Consider the following 13,261-nt stretch of genomic DNA (forward strand, 5'->3'; position numbering starts at 1 on the left):
TCATTGTATGGGTAAACACAAAAAAAAAATAATCACGCTTAAACTTACGTACAATATTTCTCCAAAGAAAATGACATTAACTTGAGTTGTCCTACCTATCTGGTCAACAGAGATACAGTGTGAGAAATGTGCTTAAACACCATTAACAAACACATAGGATTAACAACATGCTAATTACAAATTCAGGTCATCATGACTTACTTTCACATTGATATATATGTAACCGAGCAGTCAAGCAAAACGAAGATGGTGTACTGTGTATCTGTTGACTTTTTATTTTGAATATATATATAGGCATTGACCTACAAAATAATACATAATATGAGAAAACTGACAAAATGAAAGAAAATACATTAGCTATAAGTTACCACAAATACATTATACGTTTCATAAAAAATCAATTACAGTGCGTACTGTAAAGAAAGCTAACCTTTGAACTTTACAGACACAATCCAAGTATTATAACTTTAATTACAAAAATACACTTTAGTATTGACAATGCAATTAAAATAAAACCAGAGACTAAACATTTACACTGATAAGTAAAACATAAGTTAATATGAAATTTACATACCATAAGATGCCACAGATATCAATTGGATGGTATTTTCTTGAAACTGTATACTGCTCTAACTTAATTAGAATTATAGGTAACTTATTTATACACCTAGCTTCAAAATAATTGGTTAATATTATGAACCAATGAAATTACAGATAGGAAGAACTCAATTTACTTGCGCAGTTAAACTTTGGCTGATATAATTTTAAGATTCTATTGAACAAAACGAAAAATAGAAAATACAAAACGAATAAATACACATAGACATATTACTCTACTATCACATACTCCCCCAGAACTTTATTAATCTGTCCTCAGATTACACAATTTAATATTAGTATCAAATAAATACACATAGAAATATACAATCGAATAAATAAGAACTCGGCATCAATTGAACACTGTTGTATTCACAAACACACGCTTTACTAAATAACCGGTTTTATTTCGGCTCTGTTCACAGTTCTTTTCCCAGAATCACCATTTTCCGCTTTAACTGTGTACACTGAATGGAACGGTTTGTCAGTTATGACGTAAACTTCCGGCTTCCATTTATCTTGGATCTTGTCACGACCTTTGACTCCCCTGTTTCTGACATACACTCTATCACCGATTTCCATTTCTTCTTCGCTTCTCCCGGTGTCGTGTCTTCTCTTACGGTCGTCTGCATTTCTGTTGATTTCCTCTTTTGCCTTGTTATACGCAAACGCCAACTTTTCGGAATGCAGTTCTATCCACCGGTCGATATTGACATCGTTGAACTGAGTATTATTTCTTCCAAGCATGAAATCAATAGGTAAGTTGGGATGTCTTCCAAACATGAGAAAATAAGGTGAGTATCCCGTAGATGCGTGAGGTGTTACGTTGTAAGAAAACACAAGTTCTCTTATATATTCCGGCCACTTTCTTTTTCTAGCAGGTGGTAACGATCGTAGTAAGTCATGCAGGGTCCTATTGAAACGCTCGCACTGGCCGTTGCCTTGGGGATGGTAAGGCGTTGTTCTCGTCTTCTTCACCTTGTAGAGATTACATAGTTGTTTTATTATTTCCGCTTCAAAACATTTCCCCTGGTCTGAATGGATACGCTTACACACACCGAATTTGAAGAACAGTTCATTCAATAAAACTTTAGCCACAGTCTGCGCCGTCTGATCTCTTGTTGGTACAGCGATCGTCCATTTAGTGAATATATCCGTTATCACTAACACATTCTCCAGTCCTTGGGCTTTCTCCAACATAGAAAAATCTATTGCTACACCTTCTAATGGTTCAGATGCTGTTAAGTGTCCCATGTTGGTGTGCACTTTTGGAGGAGGAATCTTCGAAACTGCGCAACGGTTACACTGTTTACAATAATTCTTTATTTCTGCAAACATTTTGGGCCAGTAACATCTCATTCGAATGGAGTTAAACGTCCTTTCAATACCTTGGTGTCCTAGTTCATCATGAAGACTCTGTAAAACGAATTCCTTTAAACACTCTGGTAATAGAATCTGTGTAAGTTCTCCAAGTTTTGGATCCTTAATCTCCCTGTACAATACTCCATCTTTCACTGTAATATGCTTTAACTGTCTTATAAGAATCTGAACACTTTTACTTTGCCTCCTCGCGAAACTAGCTTTCGGAACTGTATTTGTTTCTACATACACCTTGCACACGCTAATCGATTTATCTTTTGACTGCATTTCGGCTAATTCTTCCATAGAATAAGTGGGAAAGGTATTCACAAAAGAAACATCAGAAGATTCAATAAATATAATCGAGTTTTGTGCTGATTTAATTTCCGGAGGAATTATGGATCCCTGAATGCACTCACAAAGAATATCACTAGGTAGACGAGATAACACATCAGCGTTCACATTCTGCTTTCCAGGTCTGTATTTGATTTCAAAGTCGAACTCCGCAAGTTGTGATGCCCACTTCTGCTCGTAAGCACCGAGCTTCGCTGTTGAAAGATACTTTAACGGATTATTATCTGTTATTACAGTGAATTTATTTCCAAGAAGATAATCTCTAAACTTTTCCGTGACACTCCATTTCAGGGCCAATAACTCTAACTTCAGACTGCTCATATTCTTTGCCGTCCGCTCATTCGGTCGAAGACTTCGGCTAGCGTATGCGATCACAACCACCCGTCCGTTTTGATTTTGCGACAATACGGCTCCAAGTCCCTGTGCGCTTGCATCCGTTTCCACCACAAAAGGTAAGGTAAAATCCGCATATCCGAGTAACGGAGCTGTCGACAACACTTTCTTTAGCTCTTCAAAGGAATCTTGACACTGTTTAGACCACTTATCTCCAAATTTGGTTTTGGGGTGTTTCATGTTGTTTTTAGATATTTCTAATAAAGGTGCGGCAATCTGAGAAAAATGGCGAATGAAACGACGATAGTATCCTGCAAATCCCAAAAACGATTTCACTTCTTTCACTGTTTCAGGTACTTTCCAATTGGTAATACACTTAATCTTTTCTTCATCTGTACTAATTCCGTTTTTGCTCACCACATGGCCTAAATATTTCACAGATGGTTTGAAAAATGTGCACTTTTTCATTTTCAACTTTAATCCATGCTGTTTTAAAATAGTAAACACTCTGTCAAGTCGCTTGATATGTTCCTGAAGGGTCTTGGAATATACGATGATGTCATCTAAGAAAACTAACAGGATGTTGAAAACTTCTTCTCTAAAACAGTGCTGCATAAGACGTTGGAACGTTGCCGGTGCGTTTGTAAGTCCAAATGGCATGCGGTTGAATTCATACAATCCAAAGGGAGTCGTAATCGCGGTTTTCTCCTTGTCTTCTTCTGATAATGCTATCTGGTTGTATCCTGAGGTAAGATCCATTGTGGAAAACATAACGGAACCATGAAGAACGTCAAAGGTTTCTTCGACTCTGGGTAACGGAAACTTGTCCTTAATTGTTTTGTCGTTTAGCTTCCTGTAATCTACGCACAGTCGGAGTGAGTTATCCTTCTTTCTAACTAAAACAATTGGCGATGCAAATGGACTTGTGCTTTCACGTATCACATTATTCTTCAATAATTTTCGAATGTGTTGCTTCACTTCGTCTAATTGGGATGGTGGAATGCGACGATACTGTTGTGAGATAGGTTTACTGTCAACGAGGCGAATCTGATGTTTGATGGTATCTGTACAGCCAATGTCATCATCGTCCTTTGAAAACACATGTTTATGTTTCTGAAATAATGACGTAATTAACTCTTTCTCCTCCATGCTGCAATCCAAATGATATATATCAGCCGGTATTTCAAATTCCTGTTCTGATGACGTTACCACTACTTCTTCACTCTGGAGCTCATGAATCCTAATTTCTTCTACATTTCCTACACTTTGAAATTCAATTTTAGAATCTTCACTTTCTATTTCACATCTTGATACGGTCCCAATTCTCGTTCTTGGTTTGATGAATATGTCCTCATCTCCCACATTTGCTGCCCGAACACACATTTGACCTCCAACAATATTGGTACAAGTATATACCGTTTTGAAATTTCTGTGTAGATGCGCTCCGTTGGTCAAAGGATTCACTACTATATCACCGTCGATATTGGGTCCGGTACAACAAAGCACTACAACGGTATTGGCTGGTATGCGTATAGGAACTGTTCCACTTATTCTAGCAAATCCATGTATAGATTTTCTATCGCACTCGGTTGTTTTTGCGAAAACTTCACTTAAAATCCCGTCAGTGGGAACATCAGAGTTTGAAAGAATATCCCTGCATAAGTTCAGAACGTTCATTCCTAAAATGCCAGGGACAGCTTCTTTACGTTTTCTTGTAAATTCATCAGTTGCATCTTTGACAATAAGAAAACCACGCTGTTTTAATACATTTCCACAGTACTTCACATCAAATTCAACATACCCAATGTATGGAATAGTTAATCCATTGGCAGTTTTAAGTTGTAACATACATTTTTCACTAAGAGTTTTTCCAAGGGGCTCTAAGAACTTCCTGTAAAAACTTTCTGTAATTGTAGACACCATGGATCCTGTATCGACTAAACACGGAATATCTACATCACACACTTTAACACTAATCACCGGACACTGTCCTATTGCTCGATACTTGAATGAGTCTTTTTCACTATCATCTATTGGTTGACTCGTAGCAATAGATGCTACTTGTTTTCCGAACCGTTGTTCCTGTACGCTGTAGCGCGGCAGTTCTTCTGGATATGGCCCTGTCTTCCACAACCGTAACAATACACAGATCGATTAAAGGCCTGTCGATCCATAGGATACTGATTGGAACGGCGCTCCGTAGATGACTCGTTGGGGTTGGTAAAACGATCTATAGGTGTCTGAGTGTTATGGCGTTCCATAGTTTGTTGTTTGTTTTCGCTATCTTTCATATAGCCGGTCAGGGAATCAATCTGTTTCTGTTGTGCTTGAATGATTTTTAAAAGGTCGTCTGTACTGGGCGCATCGGACGATTTGGTATTTAAACTTGGATGATCGCTGATCACTGACTGTGGTCTGTCTGAGGTTTTCTTGGTTTCACATGGAGAAACTTGAGTCGATTCGAATTCTTCTTCCTCACTGAGTAAAATCATTTCATCCCGCAAATGATAAAAGTCTATTTTGTCAAACTTTCTTCTGAACAGACGTTTAGCTTCTTTCCGCATATACTTGTCATGAAGTCCGTTAACAAAACGCTCACACAAAGTTCTTTCTTTGTCGGGAAAAACGGTGTTGTCTTTCTTTATCACTGCTTGGTATAATTCTAAAAGAATATATGAATATTCTCGAATCGTTTCACTTTCCCTCTGCTGACGTTCAAAGAATCTTTGTTGAAGCGTAATGATGCTTTCCGGGTTTCCGAACGCTGACCGTAGACATTCCAATATCGCTTCGGGGTCATGGCGAATATTGGCGCGAAACTTTATTTCTTCCTTTGCTTGGCCTTCTAGATGATTATATATCAAATCAACTTTCTGTGCGTCGGTCCTTCCGCGGGCTGAAAAAGCTATATCCAAATCGTCTATCCAATCATCAATGGAGGGATCACCATCATTCTTTGGTCTACCCGAAAATGTTCTTAGTTTACGATTTTCCGCAAAAAATGTATGTTTCTCAATAACTTTGGCCTTAGATATTTTTGCTTCAAGTAACTCTTGTTCTAGTTCATAAACACGATTTTGGAGTTCCTTTTTATTCATTTTGGACAGATTAACGGTACACAGAAAACAGTTAACTTTATATATACAGTTCCAGGTAAAGACTATCGGTAAATACTACTCATACCGTTGATACAGCGGGCCCTGAGTTTAAAGTCCTTACTATATTGGTAAACTCTACTCACGGACGTATTTCAATAGCACCGATTCCTGGCATTTGGACGTATTTCAATAGCACCGATTCCTGGCATCTCTGGATTATAATTTCCTGAATATGGTCAATACCTCTAGATGTTGTTGTTTTCTCGCAGCGCCATGATGTAACCGAGCAGTCAAGCAAAACGAAGATGGTGTACTGTGTATCTGATGACTTTTTATTTTGAATATAAATATAGGCATTGACCTACAAAATAATACATAATATGAGAAAACTGACAAAATGAAAGAAAATACATTAGCTATAAGTTACCACAAATACATTATACGTTTCATAAAAAATCAATTACAGTGCGTACTGTAAAGAAAGCTAACCTTTGAACTTTACAGACACAATCCAAGTATTATAACTTTAATTACAAAAATACACTTTAGTATTGACAATGCAATTAAAATAAAACCAGAGACTAAACATTTACACTGATAAGTAAAACATAAGTTAATATGAAATTTACATACCATAAGATGCCACAGATATCAACCGGATGGTATTTTCTTGAAACTGTATACTGCTCTAACTTAATTAGAATTATAGGTAACTTATTTATACACCTAGCTTCAAAATAATTGGTTAATATTATGAACCAATGAAATTACAGATAGGAAGAATTCAATTTACTTGCGCAGTTAAACTTTGGCTGATATAATTTTTAAGATTCTATTGAACAAAACGAAAAATAGAAAATACAAAACGAATAAATACACATAGACATATTACTCTACTATCATAAACACAAAAAAAAAATAATCACGCTTAAACTTACGTACAATATTTCTCCAAAGAAAATGACATTAACTTGAGTTGTCCTACCTATCTGGTCAACAGAGATACAGTGTGAGAAATGTGCTTAAACACCATTAACAAACACATAGGATTAACAACATGCTAATTACAAATTCAGGTCATCATGACTTACTTTCACATTTATATATACATGAGTAAATGACTCCTGGTATGATTAATGGTGCATCATTTCTAAAACACAAGTTTGTTTGTTTTTTTAAATAGACATGTTCTAAAATAGTTTCACCATAAACTACCATAATTCTAATTGGGTCATTGTGACCTACCTTTTGAGGACAACAAGCAATATATGATGCACCAATTGTTACACATGCACAGCTCAAACTTAATGAATTAAACTAACATCAACTATTAATATATTGAAATTAAAACTACATAACATTGTATAAAAAACCATCTAAAACTTATCAAATTCTTATCAAAAGCTTATCAGATCACTTCTTTCCAAATGATCACGATATATTGTAAAAATACATTAACTGATATTCAATCCTACCAATAAAACTGTCAGGGATAAACACCATCAAATTCATTTCTCATTCTCAAGGGGAATAACTCTTGTTTATCCTGACTGAAAAATACAAATTTTGAGTTATTCCCCTTTGAAAATAATGTTTAGTACACCATACAAGATTTCTTGTATAAAATCAAAATTAAAAAAAAAATTAGTGACACATTGGCTACAATTCTGATGGACATCTCTGTCCTAGCACCGAATGATACCAGAAATTTCAAAAGCTTAGATATGTAAAACATATTACATACTGACAAAATTAACACTTAGATAAAATTGATAAAAAATGTATGATAACAAATTACAGTAGAGTTCACATACACAAAAAAAAACAAAACCGATTCCATTGATGATGCCTTATTCATAAAGAGATAAGGTACACAGAGCACAGAGTCTATTGATGACGCATTTCACCTATACAGATACAAAGTCTATTGATGACGCGTTATTTTTGTTAGTTTACTTAATATGCAATGACAAGAGAAGTAACTCTTGTTTATGTTTTACTTATCTCCCCCTAAGGGAGCTCTTCATCCTGTAAAGTTACTTTTAGTGAATGAGTTGAATAAAGCACATGGTCTAACAATGGTAGCAGAGCGTGGTTGAAAGAAAATTGGTGATTCCTAGTGTTAGAAACAGTGTAAGCGAGGTGTGACAATTAATTACTTGTTATTCAGAGTTTGATAAATGTGAAAAACAGTGGTGTTAGTGGACTGAGAAAATGTCAACAAAAATCAACCCCCCTTTGTACAATCCTAAAATCAAAAGTTATGAACTCTTCAAGCAAGAACTTTTAGCATGGAAAGAGGTCACTGAGCTAGATTAAAAGAAACAAGGTGTTGCTATAGCATTGTCTCTTCCTGAAAATGATGAGTCCCAGATAAGAGAAAAAGTGTTTGATCAGCTGAATTTGGAGGATCTCAAAAAAGAGACAGGTTTGAAAACATTGATAGAATTTTTGGACAAACATTTGGCCAAAGATGATTTAGCAGATAGCTTAGAGAAATTTGAAGACTTTGAAGATTTTAAAAGGTCTGATGGACAATCTGTCAATGAATACATTTCCATTTTTGATGCTAAATACAGAAAAATTAAGAAGAAAAATATGAAATTACCTCCAGAGATTTTAGCATTCAAATCACTCAATCACAAATTAGCAAAGAAGAAAGAATGATTGTTTTGACAGGAATGAATTTTGAAAATAAAGAAACTCTGTATGAGGAAGCTAAGAAATCCCTTAAAAAATTCAAAGGTGAAACTTGTGAAGGACATTCTTCTTCTACACCAATGTCCATTAAACTTGAACCAGCATTCCTTGCAGAGAACGAAGAAGCGCTGATGGCAGCTGGATATGCTAGAATGAGGAACAACAAATTTTATCGAGGAGGGGGAAGAAGTGAGCAGATGCGGGGCAGAGGATTTCAAAGTGGCCAAAGTCGAGGCTTTTATCGAGGTCAGCATGGGGGACAATCACGTGCAGGCAGTTCAGCAGTTAAAAAGAGTATGAATCCATCAGGACCAGATGGAAATGTGTTGACATGCAAGTCTTGCGGGTCATATAGACATCTGATGGCAGCATGTCCTCATAGTTGGGAAAATATGGCAAAAGTAAATGCATGTTCAACTGAAGAAGAAGAATTCGTACTGTTTACAGGTTACCAACCAAAGGAAATAAGACACCTGGGGATGGAAGCTAGAAATTGTGCAGTCCTAGACAGTGCCTGCAGTAGAACTGTGTGTGGTAGTGCATGGATCAACACATACATCGATTCACTCAATGATTTGGACAAAAATAGAGTTAAGAAAACTGAAGGCAGAAAAATGTTTAAGTTTGGAGGGGGGACTCGTCTGAAATCTGAAGGAGAATTTGCAATTCCAGCTCGTATAGCAGGGAAAGATGTGACCATAATAACTGATGTTGTTGATTCAGACATTCCGTTGCTGTTGTCAAGAACGGCTATTAAAACTACTGGTGTGAAGTTGAACTTAGAGGATGACACAGCGGAGATTTTAGGGAAAACAATGAACCTTAATGTGACCTCTTCTGGACACTATTGTATTCCCATAGATAAAGCAGAAATGATACCTGTTGAGGAAGTTTGCTCAGTGAGGATTGATGATGTAGACCCAAAAAAGAGATACTCAACTCTGTTAAAACTGCACAGACAGTTTGCGCACCCACCAAAGAAACGACTAGTATCCCTCTTACAGGATGCGGGTGCTTGGCGAGACAACTTTGACGAGGATCTTGAAAAAATAGAAGAGAGATGTGATGTGTGCAAGACCTATGCAAGAACCCCTTCACGGCCTGTTGTGTCATTTCCAATGGCGACTTACTTTAATGAGAAGGTGGCCATGGATCTGAAGTACTGGAGAGGAAAGTGGATCTTACATTTGATTGACATGTGGTCCAGATACACAATTTCCATTTTTATCCAGAGGAAAAAGACAACTGATGTCATTGATAAAATCATGTCTCACTGGATAGGGATATTTGGTGTTATGGGTGCAATTATGACAGATAATGGAGGAGAATTTAACTCTGACGAAATGCGAGAAGTGGCATCAATTTTGAACGTCAAAGTGTGCACATCCGCAGGTGAAAGCCCATTTCAGAACGGCTTGTGTGAACGAGTGCACTCCGTAACGGATATGATGCTAACAAAATTGGAACAGGACTACAAAGATGTAAATGAGCAGAGCTTGTTGTGCTGGGCTAACATGGCAAGGAATGTATTACAGATGTGGAACGGCTTTAGTAGCCACCAGCTTGTGTTTGGATGGAACCCCAATCTACCCAACATTATGACAGACAAGTTACCAGCTTTAGAAGGCCGTACAGTGAGTGAGACTTTTGCTAAACATCTGAATTTACTGCACAGCACCAGACGAGCATACATAGAGGCAGAAGCTGATGAGAGAATCAGACGGGCATTACTGAACAAAGTGAGGGCAGCTGAACAATGTTATGAGAATGGAGATTTGGTGTACTACAAGCGTGAGGGTAGAGACAGATGGCTTGGACCTGGTAGAGTTGTGTTTCAGGATGGAAAAGTTGTTTTTGTTCGCCATGGGGGAGTTTTTGTTCGAGTGTCCCCTAACAGATTACAAAAAGCAACTGCAGGCTGTACTCAAGTAGAAGAGAAGATATCAGACACTGAAACTACAGGCACAAATAAAGAAAGAACACCACACCAAGGAAAAGCAAGTGAAAAGCAACTTAAAAAGTGTACAGTTTCTGAATACCTGTCAGAGAACAAAGAGGAACAGAAGTTACCTTTACCTCCTCAACGCAGTTTTGCACTAAAAACAAATGACAACATTCAGTATAAGATGGGATCGGAGGATGAAAATTGGATAAAGGCAACAATTCTTGGCAGAGCAGGCAAAGCTTCTGGTAATAACAGAAATTGGTATAATGTAAAAGATGTTGAGAGTGAAGAACAAAAGAGCATAGACCTAAGTAGGCTCCCTTGGGAAAGAATCAGCGATGAATGTGTTAATTCTACAACATGTGAAAATACAAGCTGTGACAATATATCCCTAGCTAAACAAAATGAACTAGAGAAGCTCAAAAACTTTGACACATACACTGAAGTTCTGGATGAAGGACAAAATAGACTATCTACAAGATGGGTTATCACTTCAAAAGAAGAACAAGTAAGAGCAAGACTTGTAGCACGTGGATTTGAGGAGGAATTTGATATTCCAAGAGACAGTCCGACAGTTGGAAAAGGGGGTCTTAAGATATTTTTGACAATAACAGCAAGTAAATTCTGGGATGTCAAAACCACAGACATTAAGTCAGCTTTTTTACAAGGAAAAAAAACTTGATAGAGATGTTTATCTTCAACCTCCAAAGGAAAGTATCACTCCTGTAGGAATGATATGGAAGTTAAAACACTGTCTTTATGGACTGAAAGATGGTGCTAGACAGTTTTACTTAAGTGTTAAAGAAGAACTTGATAAACTCGGCTTTGAACAGTGTAGCGTAGACCCGGCTCTCTTCTGCTATAGAAAGGATGGAAGGCTTCATGGAATCATCTGCTCTCATGTTGATGATTTTCTCCATGCTGGGGACGAAATCTTTGAGGGGCAGATTTGCAGGTTTCGAGAGAGGTTTTCAGCAGGAAAAATTGCTGAATACCAATTTCCATATATTGGTTTCTACGTTAAGCAAACTCAAGAAGGGATAGAACTGGATCACACTAGTTACATGGAGAAGTTACAAAGTATAGAGATTGATCCCCTGAGAGCATATCAGAAGGAGATGTGAGGAAAATTCAGTGGTTTTCTGGACAAAAACAGCTCGCAAATTGCCTAACAAAAGCAGGAGCAAATGGTTTATGTGTTTTGAAGATTCTTCAGACAGGACGGATGTTGCCAGACTTTTTGTTTTAAATGGACAGGATTACTGTTATTCTTAAACCAGACACATTCTAATTAATTCTGAACTTTTGTCATTTTTAGTTTTGTTTACCTGTACATTATGCTCAAAAAAGAGAAAAGTATAATTAATGTTAGTTTACTTAATATGCAATGACAAGAGAAGTAACTCTTGTTTATGTTTTACTTATCTCCCCCTAAGGGAGCTCTTCATCCTGTAAAGTTACTTTTAGTGAATGAGTTGAATAAAGCACATGGTCTAACAATTTTTGTGCAAATTTCACGTACACAGAACGCAGAGACCAGCAACAGTGTCCATTGATGACGCGTTATTTTTGTTCACCTACACAGATACAGAGTCCATTCATGAAACGTTGTTTATGTAGAGTTCACGCACAGAACACAAAGTCCGTTGATGACCGGTAATTATTTGGCTGCTGTAACTCCATTGGAATTATGGGTAATCCGGGCAGGTTTTCTTTTATCTCCCCCTGAAGGCGTTTAAAAAGCAGCTTGTCTGCAAGAAACAAAAATAATTAATTTATAATTGTATTAAATGATTAATACCAAATACTTGGACAAGAAGGAAAGAAAAAGTAAGCAAGCTCAAATACTCCATGTTCTCCCATTACTTGACAACGCTACACATCATGAATGGCAGAGTATGCATTAAGGTGGTATTCTACACCGCTTTCTGATGACGCAGTGCGCAAAAAAGTAAATCTGGAAGCATGTAATTCTGGTACTGGCTGATTGCAACTGATGCGAATTGTATGGGGACCGCTTTTTTGAAAAATTTGTTAAATTAATAGAATAAATCAAAATTTTGATAAAATTCATTCTTTACATGTATGGTGGTATGGGACACCTTCATGTTGTGTCGTATTATTTATCGAAATAGTATAATTTTATAAATAGTTTCTTTCCCATCATTGTTACCTTACAGCGCAGTGCAGTGGGTTAGAGCGCTCACTACGGACCTGTAAGTCACGAGTTCGAGTCCGGTTTGAAAAATTTATTACTTTTCCAAAATTTTCTAAAACATATTTTTTGGTAAGATATTGTGAAAGAAAATTCTAAACCAATAAAAGTATTTCAATAGTAATGTACTTTAATCCACATTATTATTGACAGATGTTCCATACAACCTTAATTAAAGGGATGGGAGGGTGGCTTTGAATTTCTCTCAGGTTGGGATACATAAATACTAATTATCTCCCCTTGAAAAGGGGCACGTTTCTTAATTTTCACAACTTTGAATCTTCTTTGCCTAAGGGTGCTTTGTGCCAAGTTTGGTTGAAATTGACCCATTAGTTCTGGGGGAGATGTTGAAAATGTGAAAAGTTGACGGACAGAGGACAGACAAACAAACAGACAGACGACAGACAAAATGTGATCAGAAAGGTTCACTTGAGCTTTCAGCTCAGTTAGTTAAAAATGATAAAGGGCATTACTAGCAAAACATCATCAGATCAAAACTTTCTGCAATTATGCACACATTTAATCATTTGTCTTAAACAGCAACATACTAAATTCTAATGGTTCAAAATTTGAAGACAAAACATTGTAATTAAAAATTTCCTAGAAATGTGCAAATCAACACATTGTGTTCTAACTACCTACAAAATCAAAGGCCGGAAC

At 36.8% G+C, this 13,261-nt stretch overlaps 1 protein-coding gene across 1 annotated transcript in view; it reads right to left on the bottom strand.

Annotated features, from left to right (window-relative positions):
- Nucleotides 1–12,000: 12,000 nt before the first annotated feature.
- Nucleotides 12,001–13,261, bottom strand: part of LOC128171382 (uncharacterized) — a 194,975-nt gene continuing 193,714 nt past the window's right edge. Inside the window, exon 7 of the mRNA XM_052837173.1 lies at nt 12,001–12,137. The gene's annotated coding sequence lies outside the window, so the exon portion shown is untranslated. The remainder of the gene's footprint in view (nt 12,138–13,261) is intronic.

This window comes from Crassostrea angulata, chromosome 2, assembly GCF_025612915.1.
Source record: "Crassostrea angulata isolate pt1a10 chromosome 2, ASM2561291v2, whole genome shotgun sequence".
NCBI lineage: Eukaryota > Metazoa > Mollusca > Bivalvia > Ostreida > Ostreidae > Magallana > Magallana angulata.